This window comes from Geotrypetes seraphini, chromosome 2 (genome assembly GCF_902459505.1).
Source record: "Geotrypetes seraphini chromosome 2, aGeoSer1.1, whole genome shotgun sequence".
Lineage (NCBI taxonomy): Eukaryota > Metazoa > Chordata > Amphibia > Gymnophiona > Dermophiidae > Geotrypetes > Geotrypetes seraphini.
The window spans coordinates 353,863,138-353,882,459 of record NC_047085.1 but is presented as its reverse complement, the minus strand read 5'-3'; the positions used below and the strand labels follow the sequence as shown (position 1 = coordinate 353,882,459).

The window sequence follows — 19,322 nt, the reverse complement described above, 5'->3', positions numbered from 1 at the left end:
AATCCTGTCCATTCCCACATCTATTTCCATATTAATACCACCTAGAGAATGACATGATGACAAAATTAATCTCCGTTCCCATCCCCGCAGATACTGTAACTGTGGGAAACCATCCCGTGTTATTCTATAGGGCTGGATTCTGTATAGGACACCCAGTCTCAGAAGCCACCTAAGCGGCTTTTTTTTTTTTTTAATTCTTTATTTATTTTATAACTTACATCAAGTACAACAATATTGATACTAACATTGTAACATAGATAATTCACTTGAGATTTTACAATTGATCTTTATCAAATTAAATTTAGCCCCCTCCCTCCCTACATTTTATATTTCATAAAATCATTGTCTTCAATAATAAAATCCCCCTTCCCCCCACCCTATTTTTCATTTATGCTTAACAGGGAAGAAAAATCTATACTTACTCTTTACAATATTCTGATAATGGCCCCCACACATCCTGAAATTTATTAAAATTCCCTTTTTGAATGGCTAATGTTCTTTCCATTTTATAAATATGGCATACTGAATTCCACCAAAAACTAAAGTTCAGTCTATTCCAACTTTTCCAATTATGTGTTATTTGTTGTATGGCAGCCCCTGTCAAAATGAGCAATAGTTTGTTATTATTAGAGGATATTTGGCTCTTGGCCCTCATCGCCATGCCAAATAATACTGTGTCATATGTTAATGCCACATGATTTTCTAATAAGCAATTTATCTGGCTCCAAATTGATTTCCAAAATTCCATAATAAATGGACAATAGAATAATAAATGGTCTAAAGTCCCTGCTTCAAGATGACAATGCCAGCATCTATCAGACTTAGAGCTATCTAATTTTTTTAAACGAACAGGGGTCCAGAAGGCTCTATGCAACAGGAAAAACCATGTTTGTCTCATAGATGCAGACACTGTACATCTCATCCTCCAAGACCAAATGCGTGGCCACTGAGATGCAGTAATTGGATACTTAATCTCAATGCTCCAAATGTCTCTAAGCGGCTTTTGAGAATCACAAACGGGCGTTTTATATAAAATCGTTCTTGCCCACCTAATTCCACAATTCTCTAACCAGCACCCATGTCACAGGCGCCAGTTAGAGAATCAGGTTGCTACTTAGCTTATCACAGCAAGGGATCTCCTTGCCGTGATAACTTTAGCGGAAACCCATCCCCCACACCCGCAAAGACTACTGGCAGGAGGGATGCCCAGTCTCTCCTGCTGGAACCAACCTCCACCCCTCCCGAACATTGCCGGAAGAAGGGATGCCCAGTCCCTCCTGTCAGAACCTCCCCCTGAACATCGCTGACATCCCCCACCCTGGAAAGTCACCCCCCCCCCTGCCAGACCCCCCTCAGCCCACCCTCACGGACCCCCCTCAACCCCCCAAATCCCCCACTACCTTATAATGCTGGCTGGCTGGAGACATCCTTTCTGCCTCCAGCTGGCTGGCCCGTTTTCACACGAATGGTGGGCCTGCCCCTTCCTGGTGCATTGTGAGATGCACTGGGGAGGGGCTTTAAGCCCTGATTGGCTTAGGTGCTGAAGGCCCTTCCAGAATCTTAGGTCCCTCTTGGAATCTTAGGTCTGCACTGGGAATCTGGGATGCACTGGGAGTGGCCTAAGATTCCAATTGGCCAGATCCCTTATTTTTCACCATTTTCCCTTTTTCTATGTATAAGTTCAAAAACCTACTGAGACTTTTTGGGTGCCTGAGAGTAGATGTAGAAGGGATGTAATGTGAAGGGGGAGAGGACAGAAAATGAGGTGGGGAAAGTACCGTTCTCCTGAGCTTTCCACTGCTTCCGACGGGGAGAAGAAGGCTGATCGGCCCGGTAGATCGCCAAGGCAAAGTGAGTCTATCACTTTGCCTTGGCGATCTACCGGTTTATCGCGATCGACCTATTGGGCACCCCTGATCTAGACAGATGCAGAAAATAAATTGAAAAGGAAAATGAGGGAAAAAAGGGAAAGGGATTGCAGAGGAGAGGTGTGGGAGAGGGAAGGAGAGGAGAGAGATGCCAGACCAATGGGGGTGAAAGGAGAGATGGAAGGGGGAGGCATACAGTTTCTGGAAGGGGCATAGAAGTAGAGAAGATGCCATACAGGGGAGGAGAGACGGAAGACAGTGGATGGAAGGAAGAGAGTTACAAGAAGATGAGGAAAGCAGAAAACACAGAAGACAAAGGTAGAAAAAAATTTTCAATTTATTTATTGCTTTAGGAGACATGTGTCACTGTTTCTGTGGTGCACTGTATACAGAGTCCAGCTTCTTACTGGTTCAATTTAACCTTTGTCTATGTAGTTCTATTTTATCCTCCCTTTTCAAAACTGTGGAGCGTTTTTTAGCGCCAGCCTTGGTGGTAGCAGCTCTGATGCTCAGAATTCTATGAGCGTCAGAGCTGTTACCACCGTGGCTAAAATCCACACTACAGTTTTGTAAAAGAGGGAGGGGTTAGTTTGTGATGACATATTCCATACTAGGCGAAGGTGTTTTCTGTGTTCTGTGTGTTCGAAAGACATGGCTTTTTGTTAGGATTGACTGCAGGATTGATCTGTACTAGTCTGGCTTGTTTAGTTTTACAATGGGTATATTGATGTTGTACTGTTCACTGTAGTATGTAAGATGCAGCCTTTTCCTAGGTACTCATGTATGACATGTGGCTTGTTACTAAAAATCATGTTTTTCGTACAGATGGGGGGGTGGGGGTCAAAAAAATGATGGGCCCCATGTGTCACATATACTAGGTATGCCACTGGATATATCCATACTTTCTGACCTCCAAATAATTTCTGACAATTTTTAAAGTATAGTTTCAAAATCATATTGGCGTCTTGTTCAAAAACAAAGGACACCAAAAGAGTAGCTCTTTCTGTGTCAGCTGTTAAAGTTTGTTCAAGAAGTAAGGACACATTATCAAAATCAATCTGAGTCCCTTGACCATGCTTTTTCCCTAAATCCTTTTGTACATCCTTTCTATTTGGCAGGTAATATAGTTTATTAATTGGAGGAATATTATTAAGGGAAATTTTTAAATTCTCAGATAGATACCTCTTAAGATAATCAATAGGTAAAACACCTGGAGCCAAAGGAAAATTCAGAAAACGAAGATTTAGCCGACGATTATAATTTTCTATCTGTTCAAATTTCCTATGGATCAAGGTATTATCCTTAATTGTAGCTGCTTCAAACTGTTGTAAATGTGTTATCTCTTCCTGTGTTTGCCTGGCTTGGTCTGTAAACTTTGTTTTCATTAAATCCACAGTCTTAGTTAAAGTATCGAGTTTGGTTGTAATATTAGTTACCTCCTCTGTGGTCTTAGTCATTTTAGTCTCCATTCGTTGTAGCAGCCGCCAGATATCATTCAGGGATGCCTCCATGGGAGCTGATACTTCCTCAGTTCTCTTGGTTGTAACCATCAGCTGTTCTTCCGTTGACGCTGTGCCCTCGCTGGGAGACTCCGTATATCCACTTCCTGGATCACAGCTCTCCCCGCTTACAGCTGGACACGGAGGGTTATGGGAGGGCAGAGGTGAGAGAGATGTTTCAAGGCCCGAAAGGGCAATAGGATCTCCCTTGCCTATATCCAACGCTAGGATGTCCAAACCTCCGATTGCTTGCATCGTCGTAGATAGAGCTGGGAAGAAGCGATTGACAGTCTGCTGGGCTGGGGTGGACGTTAGTGCCGGCGAGGATGCGGCTCTAATCACCCCCTTCTTCTTTGTATGCGGCATGGCGGGAAGCGCTGGAAAAATTCTCTGCAATCGCCAGGTAATGAGGAACTCCAGCAGTTGTCGGCTCTTAACTGTGTCTCACTCACAGCTCACACACCGCCGCCATCTTGGCTACCCCTCAATTGACTATTGTTATGCTATTAGCAAAATTGTAAGTTTTATGTTAAACTGTATCTGCTGTACACTACATTGGATGAATCTCTTTATAAAGGCGGTTAATACATGCTAATACGTTTTATCTATCTCTCTATCTATAACTGTATATAGATACACCTTTGGACTAGTGTGTAACATTTTAATTTATTTTTTAAAATATATTTTAGAAGTACTGACACCAAATATATCACAGCTCTTTACTTACATATTCTGCAGTACACAGCCTATTTTTTTTAAAATTAGTTTTGCTATTATTAGTAGTATTACTTTTGGGGGTTTTGGTTTGTTTGGTTAAAGCAAAAGAGAGGTAAGAAAGCCAGGTTTCAGATCCCACTTTTTCCACAAATTCCCTAGGACACAGGGAATTTCTAGGACACAGGCAATCCCTTTTCCCATCATAAGAGATTCTTGTCTATTGCTATTTTGCCCACTGCTGTCAGGATGTAAATACAATGAGCCTCACATTTCACTAGCGATTTTCCTATTTAATTTGGAGGGGGCAGAGGAATGGGCTTTAGGATAGAATCCAGTTAGACTTATTCTAATAGTAGGAAATGAGCATCAGGCATCTTGTTATATTGGGCAGGAGAGGGGGCATTTACAAAACTAGTAAGACTGTGATACAAATTTGGCACCTAGCCTTTGCCAGTACACCTTCTTCCTGGCAGTTTCCCTGGGCTACATTTCTCACAGCTATAGTTCATAGTTAGGTGAATCTCTTCATAAGGGCAATTAATAGGTCCCAATAAATAAATACACACTTGTGTGTAATACGAGCTTAGAAGCTCATCACCCCCTCATTAAATTAAATTTTTGAAAAAAAAAAAAACCTGTGCATGCAGTTAATTTGTTTTTGAATCACTTGACAGCAGCACATTTTCTGGTGTGCACCACCTACTTAAACAACCACCCCAGCCCACACAACTTACTGTATTCATGTTATACGAAACAGTAAAAGCATTACGTGGGATCTTAGTGCAAGACAATATATTGCACCGTTGCAATGCACTGGAAAGGATTTCCTTTTGGCTAGGCGAGATCTCAACAGGAACCGATCGTTTCTCGCCCTCTCTCCGCAGCATACCTGCTCCGGGTAGGGGAAGCGCGTGCCGCTGAAGTGCCGGCCAGTGGCGCGCGCCCGTAGTAGCGCCCGCTGATTGGCTGTCTGCAGCCGGCCAGGTGGCCGCAGTGGGGCTCGCGGCGCGGGGTAGAGGCAGCGGAGGAGCTGCTGCTGCTGCGGACGTGCGGAGCTGTCTCTCTCTCTCTCTCTCTGCGCCTCACCACTGAGCTGCCGCAAAAAAAGGCGGCTACTGTTTCTCGTGACTGCTGTTCGGTCGTTGCAGGTCGCCTTTCACGACCGCGAAAGCAAGCTCTTGCACGTTGGGTAGAGACTGGAACTGGACTTCACCCGGTGACTGGATCAAGGCGAGCTCCCGGTCTGATCAGTTCAAGTTGCTCGGTCAGCTTCTAGTTTGCTGCTTCTCGCCTCTTTTTTTTTGGAAGCGTAAGTAGATGGTTCGTATTGTTTTTTTTCCTCTTGTCTTCGGTGCCAGCAGGGAACGGCATGACAGGCTGGGCAGGGAATGTCTGGCATTGCTGCTTTATTTCCAGGGTTGCGGGTTCCTAATGTTTGTCCAGACTGCAGGTCGCGCGTTTATATATCTATATCTTTGGGCGTTTTAGACCTGGACAATGTGTTCAGTGTTAGCAGCACCGATCAGACGCTTCATGCCTGAGAGGGAAGGGAGTTTAGCACACAGGACCCTGTAGCCACCGAGAAATAAGAAGAAAAACCCAACCAATACTCCAAGGTATAACAACAGGGGTGTGAGGGGGATGGGGGGATGCACATTTCCCGTCCCCTTCCTGGAATGTCAATTGCCAGGTCCAGATCCATGCGCGGGCGTTGGGACTTATAACGCACCGCCTTGTATTTGACACATGGCGTTGGAATACCAATTATATTTGGATAGACCTCTCCCCCCCCCCCCCCCAGAAGAAGAATAAAGGTGATAAAGATTAATTGATAAGAGACGCCGAGTGGTGATTTCCAACTTCGTTTGCATGTATTCTAAAGGTTAAAGCTACAATTCCCAAGCCTGCCTGAGGTGGCTGGTCGCAGTTAAGATTCTCTCATACAGCGGGGAGTCAAGTCGTTTGCTTGTTGGGTGTTGGCGTCACCAGACGTACTGTGCGCGGAAATAAATTGCTCTGAATCACAGCTATGCGAGCGGATGGTCAAGCCAGTTGTATGGCACTTTGGGTAATTCCGGTGTAAGACCTACTGCAACCTTGGGGTGTGCACGTTGTGACTCGTTTCCTTTAAATACAGTTCTGGGTACGTGCACTGTGTACACACGATGGCAGCTGCTGTCAGATCTAGTGAACTTATGTTATCCCTTTGCACAGATCTCCACCTTTCCGCGTCACAGGGTTGTTGTTTTTTTTTTTAACATATAGGATGGTCTCTCACGTCTGTTTCTATGTGTTTTATTATGTGCTGTTTTTAAATTTTAACTTGCTCACGCCGTGCTTTGTAGTCTTTGGTTTTGCTTAAGAATGTCTATGCAGGTGTCAGGTATATGGTCTGTGCAGTGCTGTTACAGGTTTCGAATGAAAATAGAACATATTGCAACTACAGGAAGATCTTCCCATAATATTAGTGTGTTTCTGAGCATGTAATTGTAGGCATGGTTTAGTAACAAATGTCTGCTATGAACTTTTTTATTTTTAATATCTTTATTCATTTTGAAGCCAAAAAAACAAGTGCAACATATTATACAATCATACTACACTATAATAGCACTTAAATTCAATCAAAATTGTAATCTATGACAAATATATATATCACCCCCCCATCTTCATATTAAAAAATTGCACTCAGATTAAAGATTAAAAATATTTTCCACCTCCCCCCCCCCCTCCCACCCATCCACCCTGGATGTGCATGATCAAGGGGCAAAACCAATAATCACTCTTTGCAATATTTTGTCAATGGCTTCCAACTCTGCTAGGAACTTAAGAAAAATGTTTTGGGAGGCCAGTGTACTCCAGTGCATTCTCAGTGGCATTGGATTTTCTTTCCATTTGCAGTATATGGGTGGCCTCCTGCAATGTGCACTTGTATGTTTAGAAGAGTAATAAACTATAGAAAAAAGCATAATGCTTTATACTCTTAATTAATTTATTATTTCTTATATACCACTTATATCCTAAGCCTTGGATCTCAAAGTCCCTCCTTGAGGGCCGCAATCCAGTCGGGTTTTCAGGATTTCCCCAATGAATATGCATTGAAAGCAGTGTAGGCACATAGATCTCATGCATATTCATTGGGGAAATCCTGAAAACCCGACTGGATTGCGGCCCTCGAGGAGGGACTTTGAGACCCCTGTGACCTAAGCTGTTTACATTGAATAGTAATTAGGTATTTCCCCTATCTAACCTGATGCATTCACATCTAATTATGGTACCTATGATAGGAAATAGCACAGTACAGGGTTTCAAGGAAGACCTGGATAGGTTCCTGGAGGACAAAGGGATTGAGGGGTACAGATAAGAGTAGTGGAAGGTTTAGAGATAAGTGTAGAGGTAGGTATAAAATTAGTCAGGGACCGCTGCTCAGGCAATATGCCTGATGGGCCGCCGCGTGAGCGGACCGCTGGGCGGGATGGACCTCTGGTCTGCCCCGGCGGAGGCGACTACTTATGTTCTTATGTTCTTATGTTACCTGGGGCAATGGAGATCAAGGGCTCCTTTTATCAAGCCACGCTAGCGGGGTTAGCGCGCACGACTTATAATCACGCGCTCACCCCTGCGCCGGCCAAAAAAACTACCACCTGCTCAAGGCAGGCGTTGGCGGCTAGCGCGGCCGGCAATTTAATGTGCGCTATTACGGGCGTTAAACTGCTAGCGCGGCTTGATTAAAGGAGCCCTAAGTGACTTGCCCAGGTCACAGGCAGCAGTGCTAGGATTAAGCCCACAACCTTTAGGTGCTGAGGCAGCAGCTATAACCACTAAACCACGCCTCCTATAGTGAGGTCCTAAGAATCTTGCAGGCCCCCCCCCCCACCCACCCCCATCAAACACATTATTCCAGAATTTATAAAATGGCATCTATCCAAACTAAAATGGCACATAGTTAACTTTGCATTGGCTTTTCCAGTTTCAGTATTCAAATCACTGCATTGCATTCCTTTAGAACAGGGGTAGGGAACTCCGGTCCTCGAGAGCCGTATTCCAGTCGGGTTTTCAGGATTTCCCCAACGAATATGCATGAGATCTATTTGCATGCACTGCTTTCAATGCATATTCATTGGGGAAACCCTGAAAACCCGACTGGAATACGGCTCTCGAGGACCGGAGTTCCCTACCCCTGCTTTAGCAGTATTACAGCTGTTGGTATTTAAGATATTATCTAGTTTGGTCAGACCTGTAAAAAAGGGGCTGTAAGTTTTAGACAGCACAGGCCACTCTGGCCTTCTTTTACACAGGTGCGCTAAGCGTTTTACCGCGGATTTAGCCTGCGCTAAACCAACGCATGCGCTAACCTCTAATGCGTCCATAGGATAACATGCATGCGTTAGCGTTTAGCGTGCGCTAAAAAGCTTAGCGCCCCTTTGTAAAAAAGGGGTTATATTGCAGCAAACTGCATCCTGCAAGGCACCTCCCGGACAGAGCCTTAGTGACTTACTACAGAATCATTTGTTTGCCCATGGCATAAAATAGGAAAAAGTTGGATTAAGGGTAAGGCCATTTATCGGCACTTCTTTATGTAAATAGCACAAAGGAGGCAATTTCATACATAAAGCACGGTACATACCTTACAGAGGCGGGCTTTTGCAAAGGTGCACTGCTGAGCTGCCCTTAGGAATAAAATGTGCAGCTTGGCATTTAATATGCGCTGCTGGCATGCTATAGTGTCTCATTTTACACGTGGGTATCCATATGAGTACAGTGTGGGTGGAATGCAGGCTAGACTCATGCAGGTACAGTAATTTATAGAATACATGTGTTATGTGCACATCTCAGGCATTTAGGCACAAAAACACCAGGTCTGTAGCTGGCATAAGTGCTTACATCTAACCACATACATGCCTATATACCTGGTTATATTAGTATTCTGGAAAGGAAAGTGGGTGCCTACTATCCTGTTTAGGTGGTGCCCCTTTATAGAACTGCTATGAAAATGAGAGGACACACAAAATACAGGATCCTCATGAAGAGATGAGTCCCTCCCCTTTCCCCCTTGGAATGTTCAGTGAACGATATTTGACAGGGGTTAACAAAGCAATGCAGAACACTTTGTGGACAATTTCCAGGACAGCACAACGACTTGAACCATTTAAGACGGTCCGATTATGTTACATTAGGTAGGAAACTCAGGGCTCCTTTTACAAAGGCGCGCTAGCGGGGTTAACGCAAGCGACTTTTCATCACGCGCTAACCCCCGCACTGGCCTAAAACTACCGCCTGCTCAAGAGGAGGCGGTAGCAGCTAGCGCGTCTGGCGGTTTAGCGCGCACTATTACGCGCGTCAAACCGCTAACGCGCTTTTGTAGAAGGAGCCCTCAGTGTTGCTTAGTTTTCTCTTGTGTTTGGTTTTCATATCACGTTTTCTTTTTTGTGTGTGAGGCTGTTATTCATCTATTTTTTGAGGCACAGAGGAGACACAAGAGTACCATCGAAAACAAGAGAACTGTTTAATCTACATTCTAATAAAAAATGTTAATTTGTAAATGCGATTTTAAATTGACTGTGCATGCAGGCTTTTCCCTCTGGCCCATAAATTCTCCTTCCTTAACCTGTAAAGCATTCAGGCTTCTTTTTCTAAAATTAGTTGAAGAAGTACAATAAGTTTTGTGTTTTGCTTTGAAATGCTTTGTAAAACTCTACAGTGAAACCATCACCACCTGGAGCGGATCCAACTCTAAGGGACTTCAACACTGTTTTTAATTCTTTCAGCAATATAGGCTCCTCAAGACATCCTTTTATATGCTCAGGAATTTTTGGTCCCTTAATCAATTTTAAAAATTCTAAAGCCTCTACTTCTTTATTTGAATAAGGCACGGAAGAATACAAAGCTTTATAATACTTCAAAAATTGTTTTAAGATAATTCCAATTTGAGACTGAGTCTCCCCATTCTCATCTGTGATAGCCACTATTTTTACTTTCCTTTTTTTAGCTTTAAGATAATTAGCTAATACTCTTCCCGCTTTATTCGAATTTCCATAATACAGAGCTTGCTGAGAGAACAGCTCTTTCCTAGCCATTTGAGAGGAAAGCTCATTGTACTTATATTTATCTTTTAAGAGGGCCTGCAGAGTAGTTGGGTTTTCAGGGCCAATTATGCCTCTAATTCTTTAATATTTTGTTCCAAAGTAGAAAATTCTTTATTGAGCTGTTTCCTAACATGTGCCGAATATGAGATTATTTGCCCTCTCATAGTAGCTTTAAAAGCATCTCATAAGGTTTCCAAAGAGACTTCATCTGAGGCATTTAAATGAAAGTATTCAGTAATTTTTGATTGAAATTCCTCAATAAAGTTGTAATCTGCAAGCAATGTATTATTGAATCTCCAGACAGGTCTACTATAATCTTGTTCATCCATTTTCAATTCAATCCAAATTCCACCATGATCTGACAAAATGATTGGATCTATGGAGGCCTTTGTAACCTGCTGTAATAAATGATCTGATACAAATATATAGTCTATTCTAAAAAATGATTTATGTACATGGGAGCAGAAAGAAAATTCCCAATCATTAAAATGAAGAATTCGACAAATATCCTTTAAACCACAAGATTGTACCAAATTATCTAGCCCTAAAGATTGTTTTTTTTGTTACATAGAGCGTTTGGACCCCAGTTCGGTTACAGAAATTAGATTCAAAGCTATAAACGGAAACAGCCCTACCTACTAGAACAATCGACTAACTCATTCCACCTCAAACAGACACCGGAGAACCCACACAATATTCACACACCCGCCAACCAAAAATGTCAAACGAAAAAAAAATATATGACGACCTACTGGCCACCAGAGCAACAAAACTGGACCGACAACTCACCAATCTGTTGACTTCAACCACAGACTACAAAACTTTAAAAAAAGAAACAAAAACTCTACTCTTCAAAAATACGTGAAACACAATTCCATAAACTGGTGCATAAGTTATAGAATACTAACACATGGATATGATTGGCACTAGAAATTGGCAGTTAAGTACATAAGTGTTAGGTACTGTTCTATAACCAGTGTGCCAAAATTACTTAGATGGCATTTTTGATAGGCTCTCTAAGTCCAACTTTGGATGTTTCACGCAAGACTCTCAAAAGTCAAGATGGGGAATCATCCATTTTCAAAACTACTAGATGACCATTTTCTTTTTTTTCAAAATTGCCTATTTAGACAACTTTGTCCAACATTAGAATTCGTAACTTTTTTGGTCATTTTCAACCACAAAAACGTTCATAAGAACATAAGAATTGCCGCTGCTGGGTCAGACCAGTGCCCTAACTGAGACTAGCCTTACCTGCGTACGTTCCGGTTCAGCAGGAACTTTTCTAACTTTGTCTTGAATGCCTGGAGGGTGTTTTCCCCCTATAACAGCCTCCGGAAGAGTGTTCCAGTTTTCTACAACTCTCTGGGTGAAGAAGAACTTCCTTACATTTGTATGGAATCTATCCCCTTTTAACTTTAGAGAGTGCCCTCTCATTTTCTCTGCCTTGGAGAGGGTGAACAACCTGTCTTTATCTACTAAGTCTATTCCCTTCATTATCTTGAATGTTTTGATCATGTCCCCTCTCAGTCTCCTCTTTTTAAGGGAGAAGAAGCCCAGTTTCTCTAATCTCTCACTGTACGGCAACTCCTCCAGCCCCTTAACCATTTTAGTCGCTCTTCTCTGGACCCTTTCGAGTAGTACCGTGTCCTTCTTCATGTACGGTGACCAGTGCTGGACGCAGCATTCCAGATGAGGGCATACCATGGCCCAGTACAGTGCCATGATAACCTTCTCTGATATGTTCGTGATCCCCTTCTTTATCATTCCTAGCATTCTGTTTGCCCTTTTCTCCACCGCTGCGCATTGCGCGGATGGCTTCATCGACTTGTCGACCAGTATTCCCAAGCCTCTTTCCTGGGGGTTCTCTCCAAGTACTGCACTGGACATCCTGTAAGTTCAAAATGTCCATATCCAGACCATTTGGACATGGGAGTGGCCACACAGACATGCCAACAGAGCAGGGGGCACCTTAGAGGGCATTGCAGTGAACTTCATATAAAGGGTGGTAGAAGTACATCTCACCATAACCCCTTTATAATATATGGTGAGCCCTCCAAAACTTCCCCAATACCTATCCTACCCACCTGTCTACCACTCCTGTAACCCTGATGGTTGTAGGTGGCACCTATATGGCAGTAAAGTAGTAGTTTCGGTGGGCTCATACTTTCCATCATAAATGTAGGGGATAGAGTGGCTTATGGACCTGGGTCTTCTTTTTAATGGCTCATTAGCTCATCCACCAGGCTACTTAAGGCACCTGCTAGGATTTCCCATACCAGGTGCTGCTGTTTTAGAGACAAGTATGTACTGTTTCATTCAGATTTTTGAGGGGTGGGATGGGGTCAGTGACCACTAGGGGAGTGTGGTGGGTCATTACTTAATCCCTCCAGTAGTCCTCTTGTCAGTTTGAGTATCTTTGTAGCACTTATATACTTTTAAAACAGGTCTAGCTCTGGATGTCTAAGTTCCATCCTGGATGTTTTTAGAAACTTTCAGTTAATTATCACTGCAAGATGTTCAAGTCTAAGCACACCCAGGGCCTGCCCATAACATGCCTCCAACATGTCCCTCTTGAATTTTGGATGCACAGTGACTAGGAAGCTTAGAAAGATGTCCAGAAAGTCAGTTTTGAAAATCGGCACTTGGACATTTTGGCAATTAAGACAAATGCCAGTTTATGCTGCTTGTTGGCTGTTTTACTGTTTTGAAAATGAGCTCGTTAGTGCGCAAAGGGGGTGTACATGTGAGAACAGCATGGGAGTGTCACAGATGTGTTGCCAAGTGATATGCAAAACTCATAGAATACTATCAGTTGTGCGTGTTGTATGGTGTACTTAGGCACACCAGCTTAAGCCAGCCATTGAGCTCCTGTACGTGGGTGAATGTAACTTTTGGCATGCAATATGGCCTAATAGTAGTAGTCTTTTTTATTTTTTTTATTTTTTTAAAGCACATTATTCTTACTGACATACATGAGCAACCATTTTATCCCTCCCACCCACCCAATGACTAACAAGAAAAACACAAATACATGGATTCTTTCAATAACCTTTTCCAATTTAAAATAGTAGTGCATTCCCAGCCTCCTCTCACCCACCCTGGATGTGTATACTCAAAGGGCCAAAATTAAGATCAATTATCATTCCTTACAGAATTTTGTCAATGGTTCCCAAATATCCATATATTTTCTATAATGTCCCTGTTGTATGGCCATCATACGTTCCAGTTTAAAAGTGTGGAATAGAGATTCCCACCAGAAATTATAATTTAACCTGTCCCAATTTTTCAAGTTCTTCAAAATAATTTGTATGGCAACCCCTGTTATTATGAGAAGATATTGGGCTTTTAGCCCTCATTAACATGCCAAATAGCACGGAATCATACGTCAATGCCACTGGATTTTCCAATACTTCATTCACTTGATCCCAAATGGATCTCCAAAACTTAAGTATCAACGGACAATAGTACAGTAGATGATCCAATGTCACTACATCGAGATGATAGTGCCAACATCTATTAGACTTGGAACTATCTGATTTCTGTAATCAAACAGGGGTCCAAAAAGATCTATGTAACAAGAAAACCCATATTTGTCTCATAGATGCAGACGCTGTACATATCATCCTCCAAGTCCAAATTTGTGGCCATTGAGACGCAGAAATCTGCTGCTTTATATCAATGCTACAAATGTCACGAAGTCCAGTCTTTGGTTTCTTATTAAAAAATTCAGATATTAATTTGTACCACTGGGAAGATTAATGCCATAGGAAATATGTCTGGAAGCATAGGATCGGCAAACTATACTGATTTTTAAGATTTCACCAATCAGGGAACCCCTTCTGAATGGCTTGCTTCAACTGCAACCACCTATAGTTTTGAGACTTAGCAATACCAAATGTTTGTTGCAGTCATGAAAAGTCAAGCAGCTTTTCATCTGATAACACATCATCTAATGTACATATACCTGCCTGCATCCAATATTTCCAGAGGATCTTAAACCCGCCAATTTGAATCTTGGAGTTCAGCCAAAGGGACTGACAGGTGGATTTATGAATCGGAATAGGTGATAAATTATTAATAAATTTTAATGTCTGCCAAGTGTTTAATAAAATTCTATTGTCCTTATACATCCTAGGTAACTTGATACTTAAAATGTGACACAATCTCAATGGAGACAGGAGTTGCCATTCCAACCATAACCAATCTGGAAGATTTTCCATGAACTCAAGGAGGATCCAATACATACCCTGATGCATTATATAGGCTTGATGGTACCTATAAAAATTGGTAAAATTTGCCCCCCCCCCCCCAGTCCGCTGCAATTGGTTTTTGTAAAGATACTAAAGCAATTCTCACAGCTTTACCCAGCCAAACAAATTTAGTAAGAATACAATTTAATTTCTTGTAAAAGGACCCCTGAAAAAACACTGACAAAATCATCATCTTAACTGTTTGAACACTCCCCCACCAAGACAGATGTAAAGGGTTCCATTGCTCACACATTTCTGTAACCTTCAGCAATAAAGATTTTTCATTTACTTTCTTCGTCTCTTACAACATTTTCTGTATCCAAATACCTAAATACTTTACACCCTCTTCCTTCCAAAGAAAAGGGAATGTATCAAATAATCCTTTTGGACAATGTACATTTAGTGGAAGAACCTCCGATTTACTCCAATTTATTTTATAGCCAGAAAATTTGCCAACATAAGGAATACCCTGTATCTTCTTTGCCTGTTGAATAACCAATAGCAAGGGTTCCAGTACAATGTCAAAAAGCAATGGAGATAACGGACACCATTGTCTAACTCCCCTCTCCAGACAAAAACGTTCTGAAAAAGTATTATTAATATATAATCTGGCAGAAGGGGAACTATACAAGGTTTGAATCATTTGTATAAATCCGGAACCAATACCAAACCAATCCGTTGCTTGATACAAGAAGGTCCACTCCACACGGTCAAAGGCCTTCTCTGCATCCAAGGATACAGAAAAGGCCGGATCTTCCATGGCTTTTGTTAAATGTAACATGTGGAAAGCCAGGCTGGTGTTGTTTGAAGTAGTATTCTTTAATGGTTTAGGCTCATTGTGAAACCATTATAGAATTGGCATTAAGTGCACCCCATTGTAACACCTAAAAGTGCCAGTTTATAAAATTCTCTCCTAAACTGTTGTCACCTTCATTCTCCATCTTCCTCCTCAAACCTATCAATGGTGTTCTAGTCAAGGAACAAGCTGTGGATGAACTCATGGCAAGTTTGAATTGGTAAGCATGCCCTTCATTGCAGCAGAGGAATTTCTAGACATCTTTGTTTTCAGAAACAGTCAGTTGAACATTTCTTTGGGATGCAAGCTCTGAATTCTGTGTCTATAGGCTTCAGTAAGTCCTGTGCAAAATCACACAACAGATGAAGCACTGTGTCTTCATTTGTGCAACATCTCAGGAGTGCTGCTGAGGCTTTTCAAACACATGAATGCCCTTACAGATGGGTTGTCCTCTAAAGCTATCCAAGCAAAGTCTCTCTGCGACTGCAATATTCTGCCACTATAGGTGGCATCTGCTAGACTGCTTTGCACCTATCGCACTATTTAGAACATCATAATCTATTGCACAGCCTTCAGTCAGGATTCAGAACAAACCACACTATTAGGGTCATTATTAGGTATGGTGAGACAACAGTTGAGTATAGGTGGGAAGATGTTAATTATTCAATTTGACCTATCATCAGCTTTTGATTAGGTAGATCATGCAATATTACTGCAGATATTAAAATCAATGGGTGTGACTTGGAATGTTCAAAATGGTGTGTTTTTTGCATTGCAGAACATACCGTGTTAAAACTAAATGAGAACTATCAAAAGCCTGGTCAAATCCATGGGCTCCTTTTACTAAGGTGCGCTAGCGTTTTTAGCTCACGCAAGAAATTACCACGCGCTATACCGCACAATACGCTTCTAGAACTAACGCCCGCTCAATGCTGGCATTAAGGTCTAGTGTGCTTGGCAATGTAGCGCGTGCTATTCCACACGTTAAAGCCCTAGCGCACCTTAGTAAAAGGAGCCCCATGTGGTGTGCCGCAAGGCAGACTGTTCAAAACACAGCTCTGAGATTGATTTTCGCTTTGAAAAAACGCAATCAGATATCTTCATTCTACCTAGAGATATATCGACTACAGGCTAGAATTTTATTTAAATTTCACTCCATCAAAAATTACAAAGACTAGGGGACACTCGATAAAGTTATAGGGAAATACGTTTAAAACCAATAGGAGGAAATATTTTTTCACTCAGATAATAGTTAAGCTGTGGAACACATTATTATTGAGAAAGACATGGGAGTAGCCACTGCTTGCCCTGGATCTGTAGCATGGAATGTTGCTACTCTTTGGTTTTGGCCAGGTACTAGTGACCTGGATTGGCCACCGTGAGAATGGGCTACTGGGCTTGATGGACCATTGGTCTGACCCAGTAAGGCTATTCTTATGTTCTTAGTATTCTGGGTCCTTTTGCATGGTTTGCTTGGCTGGTGTGCTGATGTTTATATCTTAATGGTAGGTCTTTCCTATTTTTATAGGGAGTTCCTTTCTTTCATTCTAAATGTTTTTGTAATTGTAAACCGCATGGATCAGTCGTATGATCAATTGGTATACCAAATTTTAATAAACATAAACGTATTCTATAATTATGTGCTAAGTGGCTTAGCATGTAATTGTTAGAAGGGTGTTTATATGGTCGGTGCATGGACATATGGGTGTATATTCTAAGGAGAACTAAAATATCCAGGTGAGAAACCATTATATAGGAAAACTTATCTATAGAGAACTAACCCCCTCTTTTACTAAAGTATGCTAACCGATTAATGCGTGCGGAACGAGACCTAGGGGTGATCATTAGCGAGGACATGAAGGCTGCCAGTCAAGTGGAGAAGGCTTCCTCCAGAACAAGACAAATGATGGGATGTATCCGCAGAGGTTTCGTCAGCAGGAGTCCTGAAGTCATGATGCCGTTATACAGATCCATGGTGAGGCCTCACTTGGAGTACTGTGTTCAGTTTTGGAGACCACACTACCGAAAGGACGTGCTGAGGATCGAGTTGGTTCAGCGAACGGCCACCAGGATGGTCTTGGGGCTCAAGGATCTCACGTATGAAGAAAGACTAAAAAATTGAGACTGTACTCACTTGAGGAAAGAAGAGAATGGGGAGACATGGTTGAAACATATAAGTACATCACGGGACGTATAGAGTCGGAAGATGATATCTTCTGGCTCATGGGACCCTCAACCACCAGAGGGCATCTGCTGAAGATCAGAGGAGGGAAGTTTCATGGCGACTCCAGGAAGTACTTCTTCACCGAAAGAGTGGTGGATCATTGGAACAGACTCCCACAGCAGGTGATTGAGGCCAGCAGCGTGACGGATTTTAAGAGAAAATGGGATACTCACGTGGGATCTTTAAGGGAGTGAATTCAGGGGGGGGGGGATACTTGGAATGGGCAGACTTGGTGGGCTATAGCCCTTTTCTGCTGCTTTTTTCTATGTTTCTATGTTTAATTGAATTAGAGTGTGCTAAACGCTAGTGCGTCCATAGACTAACATGCATATGTTAGTGTTTAGGCTAAATCGATTAGTGCGCTAAATCGATTAGTGTGCGCTAATCGGTTAGCGCACCTTAGTAAAAGAAGGCCTAAATCTCCCAGATGAAAAACCCTATGTAGGCGCTTTTAGGTTTGTATAATAGCCCAAATGATTTGTTATAGGCTAACTGGCTTGTCTAGAAGATGATATGCGCCTAAGTGTCCCTTGGACTTGTGTAACCTTGTTAGTAAAGGCAGAGAAGAACCACATTCTGGAAATATATTACAATTTATTGGTAATATAAAAACATATATGTATATATAATATAGAAGAATAAATATATTAGTATAGCAATGCAATAACAAAAGACACTGACAGGAAAATAAGGTTTGACAGCTCAGACCTCCCGCCCCCCCACAAATAAAAAAAATTGGCAGAAGGGATTGTCGCCGCCACTGGGGTTCTCTGACAACCAAACACCTAACAATCCCAGCAGCAGGATGGATGCCCACACCCTCCCACTGCCATAGTAATTATCCAACCCCCCAACATCCCCCCCCCCGCCCCGTACCTTTCACACGAAGGCCAGACAGAGGGATGCAAACTCCCTCTGACCAGCAGACCTGCCTTTTTAAATTCTTCCCATGTGCCGATCGCTATCATCAGCGATCCATCCCATGTAAATTTAACGATCCTAGGTGAACCTCATTTGCATGCGCGATTTTAAGAGAATGACTTGTCTTTTTCAAATCATTCCATTTACGGTCATGACTGTGGCCTTTCGGATTTTAGCGCAAATGTTAGAGAATCTGGCTCTCAGTGCTTTAGTAGATTATTAGGAACATAGCCTGTTGAGTATGTTTTTAACTCCTTGATGAATACCTGCAGCTTTCTGGAACATTTGCTATTGAATGCATGTGTCATGATCAGCTTATAAACAGAGTTTGAGCCTCAATGGTTTACTTTTATTTAAGCATCCATCCACCCCATACCTTACATCTCACCATAATTCTCTCTCTCATTCCCCTTTCCTTAGCGCATACACCATCATCTTTGTTTCTCTTTCCTTCATCAGCATACAAATCCCCTCCACCCAAGGGCACCCTAGCATGCACTGCCAATTCCATAATACAAACACACTCCCAACCCTCTTTCCTCTCACTGCCACCTTTGGAGTAAGTGTAAATTTGTGCACTACTGGGTACCTCTGTTATAAAGAACAGATAGGCTCCCACATTTATGAAATAAGCTTAAAACAGGTGCCATTTCCAACTTTGCCATAGTTGCCCTGTTATAAAATTACCCCCTATATGCAAATGTTAGCATAACTTTCCCAGTCATTTGGAAATTATACAGCATGACATGAAAATGTGATAAGACTGCATAATTATATCAGATTTATTTAGAGCGCAATCTACAGTTCAGCCAGGGAGTGCTGATTGTATAATAATGTGGGCAACCTAAAGAGATTTACAAATGTAATGACTTATAAATAGGAGCTGAATTGGAAAACTAACTTCGACATAATGCACAGTTCATTATGGCTTTTTGAAACTACAGAAAATTAATGTGCCTGT

The 19,322-nt window shown here is 42.1% G+C and overlaps 1 protein-coding gene across 4 annotated transcripts in view; it reads left to right on the top strand.

Moving 5' to 3' along the window:
• Positions 1–4,938: 4,938 nt before the first annotated feature.
• The window catches only part of MYRIP (myosin VIIA and Rab interacting protein), a 438,913-nt gene continuing 424,529 nt past the window's right edge, over positions 4,939–19,322 (top strand). The window contains exon 1 of one of the 4 annotated variants that reach the window (XM_033930406.1): positions 4,939–5,393. The gene's annotated coding sequence lies outside the window, so the exon portion shown is untranslated. Of the gene's footprint in view, positions 5,405–5,611; positions 5,701–5,964; positions 6,228–19,322 lie in introns of those variants that run through there. The other 3 variants (XM_033930409.1, XM_033930410.1, XM_033930407.1) reach the window with 3 other exon arrangements.